Here is a 24148-nt window from a genome sequence, read left to right on the forward strand (position 1 = left end):
AACTCCATTTGACATGTAATTTCATGGTGCATAATTGGAATTCATAAAAAATGGTCAATGCAAAAAGTCAAATTTCAAGTGCACAGTTAAAGATCCAGGGGCAAAATTGTCCAACTTGTGAAATAATGTGAATTTTTGAGTGGGGATTTTTGCAACATCTCACAAATGATATTTGGAAATGGTTTGAATGCTCATAACATGCCTAGGCCTCATGGTTTGAGATTTCACTTTTGAAATGAACTTGAAAATGAATAACATAGCCATGACATGTGGAAAATGAGAAATACATATCCAATCAACATGAGACAAGTTGCAACAGCTCACACATGTCATTTTGAGAGTGTGTGAGCTGTCAGTGAGCTGTCAATGAGCTGGCATGTGAAGTTACTATTTTGCCCTTGGTTTGGAAAATGACATTTTGGCTAAACACATTGCATTATGTTAATTAAGGTGATTAAGGCCTAATTAATGAGAGGTATATATTCTTAATCATAACCAATTTGTAACAGAATTCACATTTCCCAAAATCTCAATCTCTTTTCCCTCCAAATTCACCAAAAACCTCTCAAGAACACACAAGAGCAAATTCCAAAAATCTCTTCCAATTCTCCATCAATTCGAGATTTTCTTCTTGATCCAAGCTCCAATCATCATCTACTTCATCTGTTTTGGAAAAGCAACCTCAAAGGATTTCAAATTCATAACTGTCCAAGTGATGTGCATCCATGGCTTTTGAAGAATTCGTGCATTAGAAGCAAATTCAATCGAACCTGAGCACTTCATTCAACTTCTTGAAGCTTATACTCCATCTGTTTTGGATCAAGAAGCGCAAACATCACACGAATCGCCACTGCCATTGCAAGGTACTCGAAATTCGAATCTCATGATTCTTTCAATTAGCATATGCGTTGTGTAGATCACTTATCATAGGTTAGCATGTAGCTTGTGGTTTGCGAAATGATTGAGTGAGGTGAGAGATATGTCGAATTGTAGTTTTGTGTTCATTCCTTTAAGAGCTCGATTCGTGATGTACAGTGAAAATTAATAGAAATCGTTAGCATATTAGTGATGTACGTTGAGAGACGGAGAGATTGATATGCGGTTCATCCAATTTGGTGAAGAAAAGTTCATGGTGGATTCTGGAATTGAAGGGAGGAAGAACGTGAGCTGGAGCGAAAAATTCTGGGAAAGAAATGCATTTGATCCGTTCCACTGGCTTGGGAATTCAAATCCCGTGTTTACCGCGCCTGGATCATGATAATTACAATACTGCCACTGAAACATTTTAATTAAACACTTAATAATTATTACATAAATCCTTTTAATCTTAGAAAAATCATAAAAAAATATTGGTTGATCAGAAAAATATGAGGATTTTTTCTATAGTTTCCAAATTGTCTCTAGAATTTTATGGATATGATTTTAGAAGTTGTGCATGATGGAAAGTTGACTTTGCTTAGGGATGTTTGACCTATGTCATTTTTGTGTGTAATTTTGACATGTTTTACCATTTTTAATGTGAAATGCTCATACCTTAAAAGAAATGCATGAAATGTTTTGTGGTGATTGTAGACATGTTGCTGGTGATTTACATATAAATTTTGTGAATTTTGGATACCTGTGGAGTAAGATATGATTTTTTGAACTTAGGTGTGACAATTTGTGTCACACCTAATTAGGACAACTTCATGAAATTATTTGCCTAGCCTATGCTTGTTGAAATGAGTTGAAATTTTGCATGGATGTTTATGGATATGTTGAAATGCTATGTGAATATTTCTGGATTTTTCTATGGCATTTTCAATTTGATTGATATTTTTCATCTCTGTTGGTCAATTATGCAAGTTCATATGACACATGTTTGTAAATTTAATGTGAAATCCTCATATGGTTTTAGATGAACATGAAATTTGGTATGCTGGTTGTAGACACATTGTAGGACATCCCTGTTTTGGTCCCATTCATTTCTTAATTGTTTTCATTGACTTATGAACTTTTGAAGTGAATGCATGTGTTGATGTCATGGTTTGGTTTGAATAATTGTGTCTGTATTTCTTGATTTTCATTGACATAGTTCCTTTTGTCCAATTGAGCTAAAAATTGACATGCTGTACCTTGAATATGTCCTGTTTAGGTGTGAATTATTTGAGGATTTTTGGAATTGTTTTGATATGGATTTGGTTGAAGTCATTCTGTTTGGATGTTTGGTGTTATGTTTAACCTAGTTTGACTTGTTTTGGTCATGAAATGAATATGGAGAATGATGTGAGTATGGGATCAATTGTGTTTGCTTTCTATTTGCATTAATTTGGTTTTGGTTGAGAATTGTTTGCTGTTTAGAATTTTTTTCTCCCTTTTGGACCCTAGGCTTGGCCTAGTGGTCCAGTTTCTCACATTTGGTGTGGCTTTTCAGGATGAAATGCATGATGCTTAAGGAGAATGCTTCAAGTCAATTAAATTGAGATTGTTGGATGTTTTGAACTAACATAACTTTGTTTTGTAGGTTGTGAAGCTTGAGCTTGAGCTTGTAGCTTGCATTTATGTGCTTGTGTTGTTTGTATAGTCTGACTGATTAACATTTGCTGTTTATTGTTGTTTGTCTGAGTACTGATGATACTTGATTGATTTCAGGTACATTTAGTCGCTTACAGTTCTTTAAGAACTTGCTTGCTGCTGCTTGGTTTTTAAACCACTTGAGGTAGGACTTCTATTCTTCATGTAGTCTGGAGACCCGGTCTGTTATTTGGCCGGGCAAACTGTCTGAAGTCCTCCTTAAGAGGCGATGTTTGTGATTGTTTAATATTGTGCCTAAGCAGGTGAAGTCCTCTATGAGGCAATTGGTGGAAGCCAAGGGATATGCAATCTATCCCCCACTACTTTGTGAGTCGTCCCTCTGCTCACACGGCTGTGTGTTGATGCATTGGGACACAAACCCAAGATCTTGTGCTGTTGCACGATCGAGTCAGAGTCTTTGAGCGTAGAGGGGTCCCTCCATTCTGGACCCACGATCCTTTGTCTGAAGCTCTCCCTGGTCAGGGATAAGAGCTGTGAGGTCTCATCCTCACTTCACCCTTTCATCTGCTTCACCTTAGCCTCGTAATGGCAAGGTTAAGAGCGCCGTTAACCCTTGTACAGATGACTTGCTTCGGCAGTCAAACCCATTGTTTGAGCCCTCTTGATTGGCTATAGTGCGTGCTATGTGAATATTTGTTTGACATGTTTAATTGGAATGCTTGAAATGCTTGTTTGCTTGTATGCTTGCTTCTTTCCTGGATAGGATTAGATTGCAGTTGTGCAAGTAGGTAGAAACCTGAACGTAGGGTAATGATGCATGACAACACTAGGCTCGAGTACAGCTCCCTGGTAGTGTGTCTTCCCCTGGTTTCTGGCTAGATTTTCTGTCCCTTGAGGGGGAACTACATCGCCCTGATCCTTGTTCCAGACGAGGTATGTAGGCAGGTGGTCGTGCGAGACCACTCCGGGCAACCTTTTTCTTTTTTGTGTGTGTTTACTTGTTATCTGATTGTGTGTTTGGTTCGGATGCCGACGTAAGTCCAGTGATTGGCGGTCGGGCTCCACGTTTGCCGTTTTGTGCGTGTTTTGGTTCGAATGCTGACGTAATTCCATTGAGTGGTTGTCGGGCTCCATGTTTGCCATCTGTTTGTGTGTTTTGTGTTGTTTGGCGTGCGTAAGCCGAACTACAACGGCTCTGATTCTCGTTCCAGACGAGATATGTAGGCATAGGATGCGATGTCCTATCGAGCTCCCTTCTCTTAACCCCACCTGCGTTCCCTGTGTGTGTGAGGTTTAGCAACCTATTCTTTATTTTAGAACGTGGATCCCGTCGAGTACGACGGACGTGAGGGGTGCTAATACCTTCCCCTCGCGTAACCGACTCCCTTACCCTTTCTCTTTGGTCGCAAGACCATTTCCTTTCCAGGTTTCTCTGAGCGTTTCCTTTCCCTATCTTGGGATAAATAACGCGCAGTGGCGGCTCTGTGTTGTGTTTTTGTTTCAGCCCGCCGGTTGTTTTTCGCGGATGCGACACCGTGCACTGTGTACCTGACACTGTGGTTGCTAGATCCTTTTATTCGGTGCAACTCTTGATTGCACCCCATCTTGTTATCCTAACGTGTTTGTTGAGTTTTTGTGTGAGGGCTCACATGACTTTTGAAGAGATAGCCTGCTTGGTATTCCACTTTATTTGTGGGATGCCATTTGGGGATTTATTCTGATTGCTTTGCTGACTTGCTTTCTTTGATGGTGCTAGCTTGAGAGACCTCTGGGTTTCTTGTTTCTTTAGTTGTTGTTACTTCGGATCTTTATTCGTGTGGTAGATCTCTTGATCCCTTTTACATCTTTCCCGCATTTTACCGCTTTCTTAGCTGGAAGACCTCAATAGAAGGCAATGTTTTCTCTTGTTTGTTTACTTTTGTGCCCAAAGATCTCCAAGAAGAGGCACCAGTGCCAAAGACCTCCATGAAGAGGCAATTGACGGATAAAAGGGATTAGTAGTCAGTCCCCCGTTATTCAGTGTGTCGTTCTTTATGCTCACACTACGCATCGATGCTTCAGAACAAAAGCCCAAGATCTTTTGTCCGGTCGGTCAGTGGAGAGGGTTCCATCTTTCTGAATCCCCACTTTTTGTCATGAGCTCCCCCGTCTAGGGTTAAGAGCTATGAGGTCTTATCCTCATTACCCTTTTGATCTGCTCACCCTGACGTTCAATGTCAGTGGTTAAGAGCCCATTTGATTACCCTTCCATGGCTTGTTTGTCGAGGTTGATATGACCCCTCTTGACTAAAGCCCTACCCATGTATGTTTGAACCCCCTTGTTGGTGTGTTTACTTTTATGCATGTTTGTTTTGTATGATGTGATCGTCTCCCCATAGGACTGCTAGGCTTCGTATAGTCTCTCGCTTGCGTGTCAATTAAGGTAGCACAGTTCCTTTGTCTAGGACTTCCTTTTTGCATGAGTATTCCTAAAAAACACAAACAAACTCTTTGATTTTTCTTCTCCTAAGAACACGTTAACTCCTTCTACTACAGGTGAGTAAGTCTCCAAAGGTCGAGCATCCGGTAGATTGCGCAGTAACGTCGTCCACCTAAAAAACCCAAAGGTAGCCGAGCTACGAAGACTCTGATTCTCATATTCAGATGAGATACGTATGCAGTGGATGCGACATCCGTGTGAGTCATTTTCTTTTGACCCCGCTTTTAGTAAATAGTACATTAGATAAACCCACACCCTTTAAACAAGAACAACAAGAGTGGATCCCGTAGAGTACTACGGATGCGTAGGGGTGCTAATACCTTCCCTTCGCATAATCGACTCCCGAACCCAAGATTTGGTTGCGAGACCTTGTCTTTTCCTTTCCTTTTTTCCAGGTTTACTTCGAGCGTTTCCTTTCCCTCCTTTGGGATAAATAACGCACGGTGGTGACTCTTCTGTCATTTCTTCTTCGCCGGTTGTTTTTTTCGCATACTATATTTTTTAGGCTGCGACAGCTGGCGACTCTGCTGGAGACCCGGTTTCCCTAAGTGAGTCCCTCCTAGCTTTTCTAGGTTTCTTGGTTGGTTGGGTGTTCATTTCTTTTGTACAGTTATTTATTTACCTGCTTTACCTTATTGTACTCATGTACATGTGTCTGCTGTATCTGTGGGTTCTGTGGGTTGTTTGTTTGTTGGGATGGGTTGTTCAATGAGAGATAAGCCCACTATCCAGGCTTAAGCGTACACACAAGTTTTAGAGTGGATAGTCATGAGGCTTGCGTGGCATGTTGCTACGTTAAGTCGTTCATGAAGACCCACATCCAGACGAGGTTTCTTTTGGATATATTTTGTCCTATGGGTGTTCCATAACGACCGATGTTCCTCTAGAAATCGTCGACTCTGGTGACCATTTCCCGAGAACTCAGTCGAGGCCTCTCCTCCGAGACGCGTTTATGTTAGCTCTGGTGGGTGCATTCTCGTTGATCAATCCGAGGACCCCGAGGCTGGGAACTTGCTTTAGGATATCCTGTTGAGGGAAGTCAGTGGAGGTCTTTTATCCCGTAATAATGCCAAACCTTCAGTGGTAAACGTATTATTCTCGTCTAAAGGGCTGAAGCTGACAAACTTCTGTTCTTAGAACCTACCAGTGAGGGGCGGGCTAAATTCAGGAAACCTTAACCTTCAACCAACCCGGTTTTTTGGAGCAGAGTTTTGATCGTATATTATATTCCTCAGTGGTTTTCTCTTCAGACAGTGCAACCCGACAGATGTTCAAGCAGATACAGCAATCCTGATTCCCATGTCACTGCATTGCATCACATCATTTTGCATTCATATCATTTAACACATGTTTATCTATTCCCAAGGGTTGATATCTTCTTCTTGATTCTAGTCGGGGTTTTTCCTACACTTTTTATCTGACGAGAGACCGGAATCAAGGGGTTAGAATACCTTTTGGAATTGATAAACATGTCATTGCATATGCATATCCATAGCATGTCTTGCATAACAGGTACCGCCACAGTGTTCTCAGTTATTTGGTGTTCCACTAGCAGGATAGCTGACTCAGGCATTCACCGGTTTGATACCCGCAGAAACCACCAGAGAGCAATGGAAAGCCTACAAGCAGAGCTCACCGAGATGAATATCCGCATGACCCAATTCATGGATGTGGTTCAAGGGGTGGCTCAGGGACAACAAGAGCTCAGGCAGATGATGCAGAGGAATCCCGCCACTACTCAACCAGAGACATTGACTGATCCTCCAGCTGGAGAGGTTAACGGACCCAATGGACTAGAGCCTATCCCAATCCCACATGGCAACCTTGGTCAACAACCCATCCATGATGATCAGGAGGATCAATTACCCCTGCTTCAGGAGGACTTTGGCGTGGGCCATGGTATGGACCTTGTGTTTCGGAGACTGGAAGAGAGGTTGAAAGCTGTGGAAGGGAAAAATGCTTTTGGTGTGGATGTTACTGACTTGGGGCTGCTTCCAGGCGTGAGAGTTCCGCCAAAATTCAAGGTCCCGATATTTGACAAATACAGTGGCAACTCTTGCCCAAATACCCATGTGCAAGCCTATTTCCGTAAAATGGTTGCATACTCTGACGATGAAAAGTTGCTTATGTACTTCTTCCAGGATAGCCTAGATGGGGCATCCCTGGAATGGTATATGAGGCTGGACAGAGCCCATATCCGCTGCTGAAGGGATTTGGCTGAGGCTTTCGTGAAGCAGTATCAGTATAATGTAGACATGGCTCCGGACAGAACTCAACTTCAGAATTTGTCTCTTAAAAGCAATGAGTGCTTCAGGGAATACGCTCAACGCTGGAGGGAGACAACTTCCCATGTTCAACCTCCTATGTTGGAGAAGGAAATGGCTAACATGTTCATGAACACACTGCCCGGCCCTTACTTGGAGCGCCTGGTGGGTTGCAATGCCTCCAACTTTGCTGATGTAGTCTCTACCGGCGAGAGGGTGGAGAACTATCTGAAGACGTACAAGATCTAGAGTGGAGGTGGATCTTCATCAGGGGTGAATAAGCCGTTCATTCAGGGACAGAAGAGGAGAGAAGGGGATGCAAATGCCATATCTTCTTATCAGAACAGGGGTAACCGGAGGAATAACTTTCAGAAGTATCATCAACAACCGTATGTTGCGGTTGTGACCATTCCGGCTGCAGCACCACTACAACAACAACCACAACGTCAGAAAACTCAGTACCAACAACAACAACCGGGTAACAGACCCGCCTATCAACAGATGCAAAGGATGATGGACCGGCGTTTCGACACTCTTCCCATGTCGTACGCTCAGTTGCTTTCTAGTCTTCAACAACTACAACTTGTGCAGTTACGCACTCTGGCTCCCCCCGTTGGCAGGCTTCCAGTGGGTTACGATGCCAACGTTAGGTGTAGCTTCCACTCTAGGGCACCTGGCCACAATACTGAGAACTGCAAAGCTTTTAAGCACGTAGTTCAGGACCTTATTGACTCGAAGACCATCAACCTTGCACTGGCTCCTAATTTCGTCACCAATCCCATGCCACAACATGGTGGTACAAGTGTTAATATGATGGAAGGGGAAGCCAGATCTGTCAAAGATGTGTTGAAGCTGAAGACTCCGTTGTTGGAAATCAAGGGCCACTTGTTGAAGGCCGATGTTTTCCCTGGTTATGGGAAGGGTTGTGCGGATTGTGCTACTCAGAGTGGAGGTTGCTTGAAGCTGCAGCGGGGTATTCAGGCCTTGCTTGACAATGGTATCTGTAGCGGGGTATTCATTACAAATAGAGATATTGATTAAATCCAAGGTAAACCATACAAGTCGAGTCGCCACCACACTTCTATTTATCCAAAGGAATGGTTAGAAAGCGAACAAAAACCTAATAGTTTTAACAAAAACTAGTAAAAGAAAACAGAGATCTGGGTAAGGGGGTTGGTTATGCAATGGGAAGGTGTTAGGCACCCAAAACATCCTAGGTACTCCTAGGGAGCCCTTTTTATACTTGTTGTAAAGGTTGTTGTCTTTGTGAAAATTTTGTTTGTGCTAACATGATTGAAGAGATGAGAAGAGAATATACAAGTTAATTACATTTTGTGTTTGAATGGATTAACCCATTGCCTACGTACCATCTTAAAAAGGTAGGATCAAAACCTTGTAGTTCGGGGTAAAAATCTCAAAAAGAGTTGGTGAATTGATTGGTCCAAAAGCCTTAAGGTCTTTTGTTATCAAAGGGAGAAAACTCAACCAAACCACAAATCCACCATGTGAGGATAACTTCAACATGCTAGTGAGGGGTTAACCCTATAATAGGCATGGAAGACTCATTGTCCATCACTAAGGATATAGGTGAGTATTATATCTACCACAAGGATAACTCAAACCGAATAGCTAAAGGTTATGAAATTTTTTGATTAGGGAAGTGGCCATTAGAACCACAAAAAGACATTTGAATGGGTTATATTTACCAGTTAGAAGTATATACAAAATGGTCAAAGTTGACTTAAAAGTTCAATTCAAAATAAGTGTTATGAAAAGAAAGTTTTAAAATCAAAAGCATAAGGCTTAGGTTTCTAATGTTTGAAAACAATAGTTAAATGTTTGCACAAAAGGTTTTGGCTTGGGTTAGAGTGGAGAGAAGAAGAAGAAGGACTAAGTCCTAAGTAAAACAAAAAGAAGGGATAAGGAAATGAAACCACACTAGGAGTTCCTCTCTTGAGATCATATTGATGATCCAAGTAGCTCCCATCCTTTGGAACAAAGCAACCACAAAGCAAATATTTCAAGCAATCAAGCACAAGGTCATGCTTCTAAGAATCCTTCAATGGCTTTGGCATCTCTTTCTTTGGATGAACATGGTAATGGTCCTCCAATTGAGCTCAAATGGAAACTCTTAGCACAAAAGCACACACATCAAAAGTTCCATGAAGTAAAACAAAAATGGACAAGAGTGAGTTTAGAGATTTGGTCCTTCTAATCCATCTTCGTCATTAAGATCTTTTACTCCAATTTTGCATAAGGAAGGTCCTAGAATCTAAGTCCAATTCTCCATTTCTTTGCATAGGGGAAGTCCTAGAAACTAAGTCCATTTCTTGCATTTTGGTCCACAACAATCAAAACAAAACACAAGCACAATAATATATACACAATTATGTACTCAAGTGAGCAAAAGGCAAATGGCATTAACATAAACATGTGCTCAAGTGAGCAAAGAGAAAAGAAAATGGATAATATGTGCAAGAATAGTAAATTGCATAAAATTAAATTACATAAAGTAAATTGCATAAAGTAAATGTTAATTGTCAATAGTTAGTGTTAGTAGTTAGTGTGCCATAAGGCAAATTTAGCGCTATGTTAAGCAATCGTAATTGGACTTATGTAGAAGTCACAACTATCTGAGGTCGGTCAATAATAATGTAGGCAACAAACACAAGTTAGGAGTCTTGATTAGTGAACCAAGTCCCAACAACTTGCCATGCCAAAAAGAAAATGAGAATTGATCTTGTATTGGTTTAAGCCTTTTGCATGATTTAGAAGATAACATATCCTTAATGCAAAGCCATTCACTTGATCAATTGATCAAGATGAATTAGATTTGAATCAAGGAATGTTAAATCTCCCTAATCAATGCCAACTTATCAACCTTCAACTCATTGATCAAAAAGAAAAGAAGAAGAAGAAGGAGATGAATAATGGAGAATGGAAATGACAAAATATAATGCATTAAATGGAATAAAATGTACCAATCCTCATATGTTGACCAATAACATTGAAAGTCAAGGTCAAACAATCAAAAACAGAAGTGAGATGAAGATTGGAAGTCAAGAAAAGAATAAAATATTTTTGGCATTTTTTTAATATTAAAAATAAACTTGAATTAAAATATTAAAGAGAGGTCAAACTTCAAAATCACTTCAAATCAACCTTGAAAGGTTCAAGTGATTTATCCTAAGTTCAACAAGGTCAAACAAAGTTTGACAAAAAATTTCAGCATTTTTAAAAGTCAGAAACTATTTTTAATCAATTAAAAATGAATAAAAATAACCTAATTGAACTAAAATCTCAAATAAATCTCAAATCAATTCAAAAATTGATGAGAATATTTTTCATGGATCCATCATCATTCAAATAGGTTAGGAAAATATTTTTGTATTTTTTGAATATCAAAAACTATTTAAAATGAATTAAAAATAACCAGAAAAGAGAAAATTCACAAAAAATATCAAATGATAAAATAAAAAATATTAAGAATCAGAAATAGAAACTAGAATTTATTTGGGAAATAATGCAATTGGTCCCATAATTTTTGGATTAAAAATGAAGAAGATATTGATTTTTGAAAATAATTGGAATTAAAGAAAATAAAACAGAAAAAAGAAATATAGAAAAAACAAGGAGCGTTGGATGACTTCATTAATTGGCGTGGCAACATCCAATGGATCAGGAGCGTGCGCGTACCATGGTCATTAGTCAACTGAGAAGCACAATGCATTAAATAAAGTCATAACATGGAACGGTCCAGATTAGATCTGGAAACAAGATCGTGTGGCCAGGATTCAAACTGGGAATGATGAAGCCACCGGAGCCACCGTCTTCTCCGGTGAGCTTCCCAGATTCCGGCCAAGTTGCAGAAATGAAAAAGGCAACCAAAACGTGCGATTTATACATCAATAGAAAGTTGAGATGATGTACATCATCCCTATACCATCCATTTTCATTCTAGATCTCTATGATTTGAGAAATCAGAAGTTGAAAATTCTGGTGTTCATCATGAACTCAATGAATTGCAAAAATCAAAAGCATAAATACGATGCCTCTATTAAGAGGACTTCAGTCAACACAAAATCACAGCCAAAAGGTCAATGGTTTAGGAGAATCGAAGAAAATACCAGTTGGAGTTCAAGCTTGAGTTCTGGTGATTTGAGCTTGAAACCTTGCTTGCTTTATCAAAACAGAAGTTCAATGAAGTGTATGGTGAAGGTCTAGAAGCATTAGATCTATGAATACAACCAGATGTAGTTGAATTCGAGATCTGAAAATTTTAAGAGAAATGAAACTTGCTTCTCTAGTGATGGTTAGGGAATGAATTCTGCAGCATTTCAGGTTGAAATTGGGTTCTGAAATGGAGGGAATGAAGCTTCTATTTATAGAGGAATTGGCAAGGGAAGTGTGAAGGAAACCGTGTGCATGAATTTTGGATATCACTTGCATGGGCTTGCATGATCATGCACAAGGCCCAAAAGCAATGCCAAATGAACTCTGAGCAATGACCAAAGGGAATTGGACGTGTGATTTGCCTTGCAATAGCTTGCATTTCAAGATTCAATGTGAATTTCATAATTGGTCACAAATATTCAGCTCTTCGAAAGTCACTCATGAAAAATCCAAACATAAGCCTATGAGTAATGGTTGGAAAGGTATTTGTATGAGGAACAAATGTTATGTTGGTCAAAAATCCATTTGGAATGTGGAAGTTTATGAAATTTGAGTTTAAAGTGTGATGTGCAAAACATGTCAAGGCAAAGTTTCTAAAATTGGCCAACTTTCAAGCCCTTCTATTTTGATGATGCAAGAATCAAATGAAAAACCCTCCAACATCAAAGTTGTAGATCTTTTCAAGGAAATAAAAATGGACTTCAATTTTGCATCATTTGGATTTTTTATGAAGAAGTTATGGGCACTTGAAGTTGGACTTTTTTGACTTTTAATGCATTTGGTCAAAAAGGACCTATAATGTCTTGCATTATCACATGTATTTCCTTTGAGATTTTGAAATTTTGTTCAACATAACATTTGAATTATACATCTTAATCATTCCAATGAATTCGATACAACCTCAAAATCATCAAAAATGAATGAGTTATGTCCTTGGGAAGTTGACCCAAAATTAAGGTTTCAGTCAAAATGACCTATAATGTATTGGAATGGAAGATGGTCTTCCATGCTTCAAATAAATTTTTGATGAACATGAACGTTGTTCATATTGTCCTTAAGAACATTTTTTCTTTTGGAACTATCTCCATTTGACCAACACATAAAAAGTTAGGTCTCAGTGTATTTCAAAATAGTCAGATGATTTGACTGATCAACTTTTCAAGTCCACAATTCATACCTTGATAAATTGATGATTGAGGACACTCAAATAAGTTCAAATATGCATGAAATGAAGAGTTAAAGAACTTCCCTTGATTGTATTTGATCATGGACTGAGATTTCTTCCTGAGCAAGGCATTGTGGTGCACAGATGAATTAGGGCTTCTCTAGGGAACAAACCTCAAATCCTTTGACTTGCTTTGATCAAACATGATGAATTGAGATACTAGGGAGGCATATTTGATGTATGAGATCTTTGGGAATCATTACCATGCTTGCTTTCATCTCCTCTTGACTAATGTCTTTGTACCAATGATCTCCTAGAAGCTTTTGACCTTGTGGTTGCTCAAGCTACAAACAAAAGATGTTAGTGACATATTTTTGTGCTTTTGGTTAGTAAACAAAATGAGAAAAGCAATGATATACAATCCAAGCATGCTTGGTGATCTCAAACCACCCACAAGGAGTCCCACCCAAAGGCAAGGGGAGCCAAGATGCTTAAAGATCCTTGAGGCTATGCAAATGCAATGTTATGATGCAATGAGGGATCTTAGGGACAAAATTGGGGTCTTACAGATGCCCCTATTTAAGGTAATTCTAGCCGGAGAAGTGAAGGTTAAAATCTTCGTCTCGACGAGATAGAATGGGCTTAAATAAAAACAAAGAGATGAATTTTGGTCCCTAAGAGACCTCATGATGCATATGTATGTATGCAAAAATAGTAATACTCTGCGGGGATATGTGTCCACAAAGAGATCAGGAACAATTGAAAATCCATTAGAGTAACACACTCATAAATGGAACAGAGACTCTACCAGGGAGTAAAGGACTAAAACTGCGTGAGCAAGTCACGACTCAAAGCTTGGAGAGCACAATTTCCAAAGGGAAAAAATCCATTGGAAAGACTCGAGCTGACTCAAAGATGCATGTATTGGGGAATATGCCAATACAGCGACAACTACCCATAAAGGATACTTCGGTTATGAATCCGGACAAAAGAAATCCACTAAGGGACTTTGTTGGGGATGTCTAAAAAGACTCCCCTAGGGAAGCAGCGAGATGAGATATTACCGGTTACTGGGTAATAAGCTCAACGAGATATGTGATCTGAACACCGGTATAAGGGTGAGAGATACAACATGCTCGGGAAGAAATGAATATCTAAGACCGGTATAAGGGTGAGAGATATCAAAACTTCAAAACATCTGAGGAAGACCTAAAAAGGTATATTTCAACTCAGGGAAATCTGACTCCACAGGGGACAAAAGTCATAAAAGGGAGCAGAAAAGGAAGGAACACCAGGGATACCGGTTACTGGGCATATAACAGGTGACCAACCAAGGCATGAAATGGGGAATATTCCTAAGACACTCATCATCCAAAAGAGGGCTAAAAGCAAACTCGATTATAGGATGGATATTCGATTCCGCAAAGGGGATACGAATCTTACTCAACTGGGGAAGAACAAAAGGCTTCGACCGAAGAGTTCATGAGATATACTATCTATTACCGTCAGAACGTAGATAAATATACTCGCATGGAAGATTATCCACAACCGGCTACTGGGTTAATAAAGGATATATCGACCGAAAAGAAAAGACATCGGGATACCGAAACTAGGTATATGATGATGACCAATTCAGGAGAGAAACAATCGTTACCAACAACAGGGTAAACGAGAGATGACCCGCTGGGGATGAATCGCATAATTAGGGCAATTATCCAGGCAAAAGAGGGAATATCAACACCGAATATAGGATGAAGATAACCACCAAGAAGGGAATTACACCTACCGGCTACTGGGTAGGAAACCACGGGAAAGTAACCGTCATCGATTATGATGAACCAAAGATTAACTCTGCAAGGGGAGAAAATAGGGTTTACAACTACCAGTATTAGGGTAGAAAACCACTGGCTCCGCTGGGGATAGCATGAATGATCACTAATCACTGAGCAATTATTCATTTATACCACGGGGAAGCAAAAGGAAACAGTCACAGGAGCCAATTTAGGATCAAACTAAAGAGGCAATATTGAATCAAGACTCGTCCTAATGAGGGTATAACTCAATAGGGAGGCCCATCCCAGTATATGTGTTGGGGGGAACAGAAATAACCATCACCCACGAGGATATAGTGGGGAATATGGAAGAAAGGATAAACGCTTTCTGCCTATGGGGCTGACTCTATATGGAGAGATCAAACGCACACATATTCTAGGGGATATACGTATCGCCAAATAGCAGGAGATAACAAACAACGATATATGTCAAAGCATGCAACATGAATATCTGAATGTTAAGATTATGCATGTATATGCGTGATTTATGTTTAATGAATGCTGACAAACAGGTATATCTAACACACACAGGCCCAGGAATCAACCACCCGGTACTACATCTCAGGAGAGAAAGCCAGGATCACCGGAGAGTATCTAATCTGCCGGGGATAAGAGACAACAGTATCTTTGCAGGGATGAATCATCAGTCTCAACTGGGAAAAAAGTTTAGTGCACGGGTAGAATCTGCCACATAAGCAACTCTATTGGGGAATCTATCCGAGGGATAAAGGGATTATGGGGGCCAACCACCAAAAATCGAATCTTCCAGAGAAGACACATCTGTTGAGGAGGAAAGATCACTGCTCTGCTGAAGGGAATAAAGGTAAATGAACCTCAACAAGCACTCCACTTGGTGGGCTAAATCACAACAATATTCTGGAGGACGAGGATACAGTCATGCCAGGAATATGAACAAATGTCTTACCCTGTTGGAGACCATACTATCCTTGGGAGAGCACTGAGGATCTCTTAAGTATCATTTTGTCTCTTTGAATGTTCACTTTGTTTTAAAACAATTTATGAAGAAATTTGTTTGTTTAAAACAATGGTATTTTCTCAATTAAAACATGCAAAACATTTGTTGAATAGAAACAAATAAGAGTGCAAATAATTGGATAAAAGGCTCAAATTTATTTGATGGAATGGTAGTCTGCAAATGGCAAGACTCCATAGATCTTTACAAATTTGAAATTGGTGATATATGTTGGAAAATGGCTACATTTAATATAATGACCATTTATCCACCAATTCTGAATTCGATGTATTCGAAGCTTCGGTTGATGACGAATGAACGAGAATCTCTGGCGGATGACAGATGTAGAACAAAGTCTTGTCAGGATGCAGTTACTTGCCAAATCCCTAATTTTTGCCTAGATTGCCCCAGGATGGGGTACTCAATCTAGCGGGATACATATATTCATTTTTTTCATGTCTCTAACTTTTGCCTGGACCGCCCTTTCGGGTTTTGAATCCACCAAGACGCTCATTTTTGCCTAAGCCGCCCTTTCGGGTTTTCAACTTAGCGAGCTATTCTGTTTTTTTATTTTTTAGGAGAAGTATTTCTTGACTGCATCTGAATACACAGGACGAGTGAAATCCTCCCCATCCATAGTTGTAAGTATCAAAGCACTGCCTGAAAAGGCTCTCTTAATAACATATGGACCTTCATAGTTTGGAGTCCACTTGCCCCTAGAATCGGGCGCGAAAGACAAGACTTTCTTGAGCACAAGGTCACCTTCCCTGAACACACGAGGCTTGACCTTCTTATCAAAAGCTTTCTTCATTCTCTGTTGGTATAACTAACCATGGCACATAGCAGTCAATCGCTTCTCTTCAATCAAATTCAGCTGGTCATAACGACTCTGAACCCATTCAGCATCAATCAACTTGGCTTCCATCAAGACTCTCATTAATGAGATCTCCACCTCTACTGGGAGTACGACTTCCATGCCATAAACAAGATAAAAAGGGGTTGCCCCTATTGAAGTGCGGACAGATGTACGATATCCATGAAAAGCAAATGGCAGCATCTCATGCCAATCCCTGTACGTGACAACCATCTTCTGGATAATCTTCTTGATATTTTTGTTAGCAGCTTCAACAACCTCATTCATCTTGGGTCTATAAGGAGAAGAATTATGATGTGCAATCTTGAACTCACTACACAGCTCTTTCATCATTTTGTTGTTCAAGTTAGATCCATTATCAGTAATGATCTTATCTGGCATACCATATCGGCATATAAGTTGATTCTTGATAAACTTCACGACCACCTGCCTGGTCATATTAGCATATGATGCTGCTTCAACCCACTCGGTGAAGTAATCAATTGCTACGAGAATGAATCTGTGTCCGTTGGACGCTTTTGGTTCTATCATGCCAATCATGTCAATTCCCCACATAGAGAAAGGCCATGGTGATGAAATCACATTCAAAAGTGTCGGAGGAATATGAATCTTATCCGCGTAAATCTGACACTTGTGGCATTTCTTCACATACTTGCAACAGTCAGATTCCATTGTCATCCAATAATAGCCTGCTCTCAACATCTTCCTAGCCATGGCATGTCCATTGGAATGAGTACCAAATGAACCCTCATGGACCTCAGTCATCAACAGGTCTGCTTCGTGTCTATCCACGCATCTGAGCAGAACCATGTCAAAATTTCTCTTGTAAAGCACATCACCATTGAGGTAGAAATTGCCAGATAATCTCCTCAAAGTCTTTCTATCTTTTGCAGATGCCCCAGGTGGGTAAGGCTGGCTCTGAAGGAAACATTTGATATCATAATACCATGTCTTATCATCTTTTACTTCCTCTACTGCAAATACATGAGTTGGTCTATCCAAGCGCATCACGGTGATATTGGGAACTTCATTCCACAAATTAACCATAATCATTGAAGCTAGCGTAGCAAGAGCATCTGCCATCCGATTCTCATCTCGAGGAATATGGTGAAAGTCAACCTCAGTAAAGAACGTTGAAATCCTCCTCGCATAATCCCTATATGGAATAAGACCAGGCTGATTCGTCTCCCATTCACCCTTAATCTGATTAACAACGAGGGCCGAATCACCATAAACATCAAGATGTTTGATCCTAAGATCGATGCATTCCTCCAATCCCATAATGCAGGCCTCATACTCATCCATATAATTTGTGCATTTGAAAGTTAGCCATCATCCGACCATACCGGGATTGAAGGACTATGCTGAGGAAAAGATGAATGAAACATACTGGGATATCGACCCAAACAACCACTGAGTAGGAAAATAAATCCTGCCCTGCTGAAGAGAAAAACTCTGATGGAGAGACAGCAACAATTCCGCAGACGACTTCGCCGGGGAAAAGGTAAAGTACCGGGTATCAAACCACTGACTTACCGAATCTTCAAAAAAGAAAGCAATCATGCTGAGGAAACAGACAGATCCTGCTGGCACACTGCATGGGGAAAAGAGGTAACAACTCCACTTGCAACCCTGGTGGGGATGTCAATAACAGTTCTACTCGCGACTCCGAGGGGAGTATCAGTCAATGGCTATACTCATGACTGCTGAGGAGACAAATAAAGTCTGGGGATATGACCCACTGGATAAAGTGACGGGGCACCAAGATGACAAAACATCAACCACCGAAACTTCTATAAGGAAAACACCCATGCTAGGGGAAACTGCTGCTGGAGAAAAACGAAGTCTTCAACAACAATCTACTTGCGACTGTACTGGGGAACAACCCCAACAACAACTTTGTCTGAGGAACAACCCCAACAAAAGATCTGAAGAAAGAAGATACAACCAAACCAGGAATATGAACGAATGTCTTACCTGTTGGAAATCATGCCACCCTCGGGAGAGCACTGAGATATTCTTGAGTATCCTTTCAATCTTGTGAATGTTCACTTTGTTTAAAACAAATTTTTTTGAAAAATTTGATTTTAAAACAATGACATTTTATCAATTTAAAACATGCAAAACATTTGTTGAGTCGAAACAAATAAGAATGCAAATAATTGGATAAAAAGCTCAAATTGATTTGATAGAATGGTAGTCTGCAAATGGCAAGACTCCATAGATCTGTACAAATTTGAAATCAGTGATATATATTGGAAGAGGGCTACATTGAACATAATGATCCTTTCTCTACCAATTTGAATCTCGATGTATCCGAAGCTTCGGTTGACGACGAATCGAGAATCTTCTGACGAAATGACGACTGATAAACCAGAAAGTCTTGTCAGGATGCAGTTACTTGCCAAATCCCTAATTTTTGCCTAGATTGCCCCAGAGTGAGGTACTCAATCTAGCGGGATACAAATATTCTTTTTTTTCAAGTCTCTAATTTTTGTCTGGATTACCCTTGCGGGTTCTCCACCGAGACGCTCATTTTTGCCTAAGCCGCCCTTTCGGGTTTTCAACTTAGCGAGCAATTCTGTTTTTTCATTTGTTTTTTTCATTTGCATATACTCTTTTTTTTTCTAGGCAAAGTATCTCTTGACTGCATCTGAATTCACAGGACGAGTGAAATCCTCCCCATCCATTGTTGTAAGTATCAAAGCTCCGCCTGAAAAGGCTCTCTTAACAACATATGGACCCTCGTAGTTTGGAGTCCACTAGCCCCTGGAATCGGGCGCGAAAGACAAAACTTTCTTGAGCACGAGGTCACCTTCTCTGAACACACGAGGCTTGACCTTCTTGTCGAATGCTTTCTTCATTCTCTGCTGATATAACTGACCATGGCACATGGCAGTCAATCTCTTTTCTTCAATCAAATTCAGTTGGTCATAACGACTCTGAATCCATTCAGCATCAGTCAACTAGGGACTTGAGGGTATAATTTTTCTTTTTTTCCTTCGGAAATTTTTGAAAATTTTTTGCTGATTTTTGATTTTTTTCATCTTTTTCACCCTCTTTTTTTTTTTTTTTTTTTTTTTTTTTTTTTTTTATTGCATTTGCAATGCCCCAGTTTGACTGTTTTGCTGATTCTCATGATACAGCTGAATGAGCTTCTTTTGTGCTCAAGAAAGTGGGTAATCTCGTCAGGAATCCCCTTCAACATCATCTTCCTCTGCCTCAGATACAAGGACTTCAAGATTGGGAGATGGCGTTTGATCATTATGTTCAATGGGTTTAGAAATCCCTGCATAATGATTCTGGATAATGAAAAGCTTTTGTATTTAAACAAGCAAATCAGTTATGCAGATGAAAAAATGTTGTTTTTGTTTTTCATGGTTTTTTGTGATCACTGATTTCATGCAAAAGCAAAAAGTGAAAACAAAGGAAAAACAAATGTTTGACAATGCATTAATTGAATGAAAACATCATTGTATTAAATGCTTTGCCAACAATGTCATCACTTCTCCTTTTGGCATGGGAGAAGGGTTTTAAACAAAATGAACAAATCACGCTGACTTATGAATGACCGTAGGAACATCCACAGCGACCCAATTGTGGCAAGACACCACCAGGAATGATGAAATTGTTCAGGTCTTCTGCATCTTCTTCCAAGATAGCAGCCTCTTCTTCAGGTTGATCGTCATGGATGAATCCTCCACTCGCGAACGAACCTTGCTCATTAAGTGCCCCAGAACATCAGCCAATGCCAGCCCGGGATTGGTTAACCAGGAATAAATCCATCAACAGGAATAAATCCATTAAAAGCACTTAGTCTGGCAAAATATCTCTCTGAGTTCACAGCTCTCTTGCTCAATCTGATCCATCAATCTGGCAGAAATGGCTTTGGTATAATACCGGCAAAGTGCGTCTTCAAAATAAATGAAGATCGCAGGGTCAGACCACAGGACGGGAGACCGGAACAAAACACCTGTTTATGCAAATGATGCATGAAGTGTTTATGCATATGCTTGTTTTTTATCAAAGGAACCCGAGGGTTTTATTTGCAAACTTTGAAATATTTAAGCATTTTGACCATATATGAGAATATTTCATCAGATATATCAGGTGAAAAAAAAAAAAAAATCCGGTTTTTTCATGTTCGAAATTTTTTGCAAATAAACTCCTTTGAGTTCCTTGAAAATTTTCTTTTTCTGATGACATGGATGCGGATGAATGCGTGAATGTATGAATGCAACAAACACACTCAAGGATCAAGCAAAGCACACCAAACAAAGGTCGTGGGAAAGCTCTGTGTATCCCTAATATCAATCATCCATTTTGGTGGATTTAGGTTTTCACCTTATCGACACCCAAGTTCCATTGATATTAACGGTACATGAACCGGCTCTAACATTCTTAATATTAACCAGCCGCTTTGGTGGATTTTAGGTTTTACACCTGATCCGGGATCCATTGATATTAACAATGTTTGAACGACTCAACCACGAATCACGGGTTTGTTGAGAGTCACGAGCATGGAGTCTCGGTTAAGGACCACCCAAAGGGAGTGTACTAGGGTTTAAACCTGCCAGACATGTTCTATCAGAGGTTCCCATAATCATCGTTCCATCTTTCGAATATTATCGGAGGAACGAATACTCGTATTCCAAGAATATTCTCAAGAGAAACTCTTATGAGTGTAGTATCGCGTAACAATCGTATCAGAACTGACATCTGAACGACCTCCGCACTACGGTCCTAAAAATAGGCCAAGATGGGTTTGGTAAACTAAGGTCCTTGGCTTCTGCGGCACATGATTGAAAGAATAATGCCTAACCACAAATAACTTGTGTGACATTATTAATTCAACATGACCTCCACCAAGTGAATGGGCTCGCAAGTCAACTGGCTAAGGACTACTCCACACCAGTCGACAAGACTATGCCATTCTCCTATCCTAGAGAGCACTCGAGTTCGGGTATAGAACTCATCTCACAGATCACCAAAGCACACAGCAATTGTATATCAAGCAATTCACACATTACAATCAATACAGTGATCCCAAATTGTACAAAAATATGTCAGATAAAGAATAATAATATAGCACAACAAGGGTGAAAAGTAGGCAATACCACCAGGGATTCTGGTTTATTCCCCAGTGGAGTCGCCACTTTTCTGTGACATTTCTCCCCAGCAGAGTCGCCACTTTTCTGTAGCGGTGTATTCGTCGCTATATGATCTATCGATTAAATCATAAGCTAAGAGATACATTGAAATTTCGAGTCGCCACCGCACTTTTATTTATCCAAAGGACTGGCTAAAAAGCGAACAAAAGCCTAAGAAGTTTTACACGTAGAAAACTAATAAAAAGATCAGAGATTCTGGGTAAGGGGTAAATTACGCAATGGGAAGGTGTTAGGCACCCACTACGTCCTAGGTACTCCTAGGGAGCCCTTTTCACAGTTGTTGTAAAATATTGTTATTTGTTATGACATAAAGATTGTGCAAACATGATTGGGATGATGAGAAAAGAATATACATTTTTTATTGGGTTATTGGGTTTTATTTATTTTTGTGTTCGAACGGATGAACCCGCTGCCTACGTACCTTCCATCAAAGGTAAGGATCAAAACGCCGTAGTTCGGCTAAAAGATTTCCAAAAGTTGGTGGATTCAGTTTTAAACACAAGCACTGAGGCTTTTCATTATCAATGGGAGAACACTCGACCAAAAACAACATCCACCATGTGAGGATAGCTTCGACGTACTAGAGGGGTTAGCCCTGTTTGAAGTACGGAAGTCTTACTGTCGACTCACTAAGGATAGGCAAGATTTACATCAACCACAAAGATAATTGAAACCTATGGCTAATGTGAAAAGATTAACAATGGACAGAGCCAAAACAAGTGAATGAGTGAAGTTAATTGATTGTGATTATGAAAGTGAAGTCAAAGTATGATTAAGATTGATTCAAAGAAGTATTATGAAAATGGAGTTTGAAAAAAGGTCAAGGACTTGAGTCCAGGTTTTTAATTAGAAAACATGAAAATGTTTGCACAACACTTATGTCAACATTGAAAGATAAAGTGTGAAAAGGTTTAGGACATAATGAATGATGAATGGATGAAATGGATAGTAAAACTTCTTAGAAGGTTCACTTCTTGAAATCATATGGGAGATGATTCAAGTGTGTCCTTTGGAATAGCAATGAATAATAATAAACAAACAAGAAAGCAAAAGCGGATATCGGATGCCAATCACTGGTCTTATACCAATCTCCTAAAACAAAATGGGATATCAGAGGCCACTCTATGGTCTTACACTAATCTCCACAGGCAAAGAAATAAAAGGCGGATACCGGATACCAATAGATGGATTTACACCAGTCTCCTAAAACAGAAATGGATATCAGATGCCACTCGATGGTCTTACACCAATCTCCTCAAAAGAAAAACAAAGATGAGAAATGGAAGTTAACTGCCAATCTGTCTGGACTTAGGCTAACTCCACAGTATGGTCCTAGGAAATCCAATGCCACATTACAGGGACTTACAATGGATCCTCACATACAAGAACAAAAGCAACAAAATGGTCATAGGAATGCAAATGCCAACTTACAGGGACTTATAATTGCAACCTCTCATAAACAGAGAAAGCAAAACATGGATGTCAGATGCCAATCTGTCTGGACTTACTCTAACATACACAGTATGATCCTAGGAAAACAAATGCCAACTTGCAGGGACTTACAGTTGTATCCTCACATACAAACAAACAAAACAACATGTGATCATAGGAGAGCAAATGCCAACTTACAGGGACTTATAATTGCAACCTCTCATAAACAGAGAAAGCAAAACATGGATGTCAGATGCCAATCTGTCTGGACTTACTCTAACATACACAGTATGATCCTAGGAAAACAAATGCCAACTTGCAGGGACTTACAGTTGTATCCTCACATACAAACAAACAAAACAACATGTGATCATAGGAGAGCAAATGCCAACTTGCAGGGACTTACAGTTGCTTCCTCACATACAATCAAGTAAATGCATCAGGCAAAGATAAAATGAGTGGCCAAGGTGATGGTCTTATACTCACTTCCATATCATAGGAGCAATGGCCAATGGATGGTCTTACAATTGTCCTCAATGGGTAAACAATCAATGATAGCACACAACAGCAAATGAGATGAACATGCACTAATGGCAATTGATGATGATAATAAATGCATAACATACAGGCAAGCAAGTGCACATGAAGCAATCGATCAATCAATGAATATCAAACAGCACACTCTATAGCCAAACAAAGGGGGGCTCACACAAGAGGGTTTGACTTTGAAAGTCCACTGTAATAGGTAAAGGTCGCTCTTAACCTTGCCATTGAGAGGCTAAGGTGAAGCAGATGAAAAGGAGATGAGGGGTGTGCCTCATTGCTTCTATCTCAGATCAGAGAGAGCATAAAAGAAAGTGTGGGAGTTCAGAAAGTAGGAACTCTCTCCACATTATTGACTCGATTAGATCTTGGGTTTTTATCTCAATGCTTCAACCATGTAATGGGAGCAAGGAGAGGACACACTGAATAGTGGGGGATAGATTGCTTATCCCTACCTTCCACCAATTGCCTTACTTGAAGGACTTTTCCTGCTTAGGACAAATATAAACAAACACAGGCATTGCCTCTTAAGGAGGACTTCAGACAGTTTGCCCGGTCAAATAATAGACCGGGTCTCCAGACTACATGAAGAAGAAAGGTTTATACCTCAAAGCAAATGCTAAATAGCAAAGCAAGCAAGTTCAAAGAACTTAAGCAACTAAAGTACCTGAAAAAGTCAAACTCATTAGTAAACAAGTCAACAATCAAAATCAAAAGAAAATGAACCAA

Source organism: Lathyrus oleraceus, chromosome 7, assembly GCF_024323335.1.
Source record: "Lathyrus oleraceus cultivar Zhongwan6 chromosome 7, CAAS_Psat_ZW6_1.0, whole genome shotgun sequence".
Classification (NCBI taxonomy): Eukaryota; Viridiplantae; Streptophyta; class Magnoliopsida; order Fabales; family Fabaceae; genus Lathyrus; species Lathyrus oleraceus.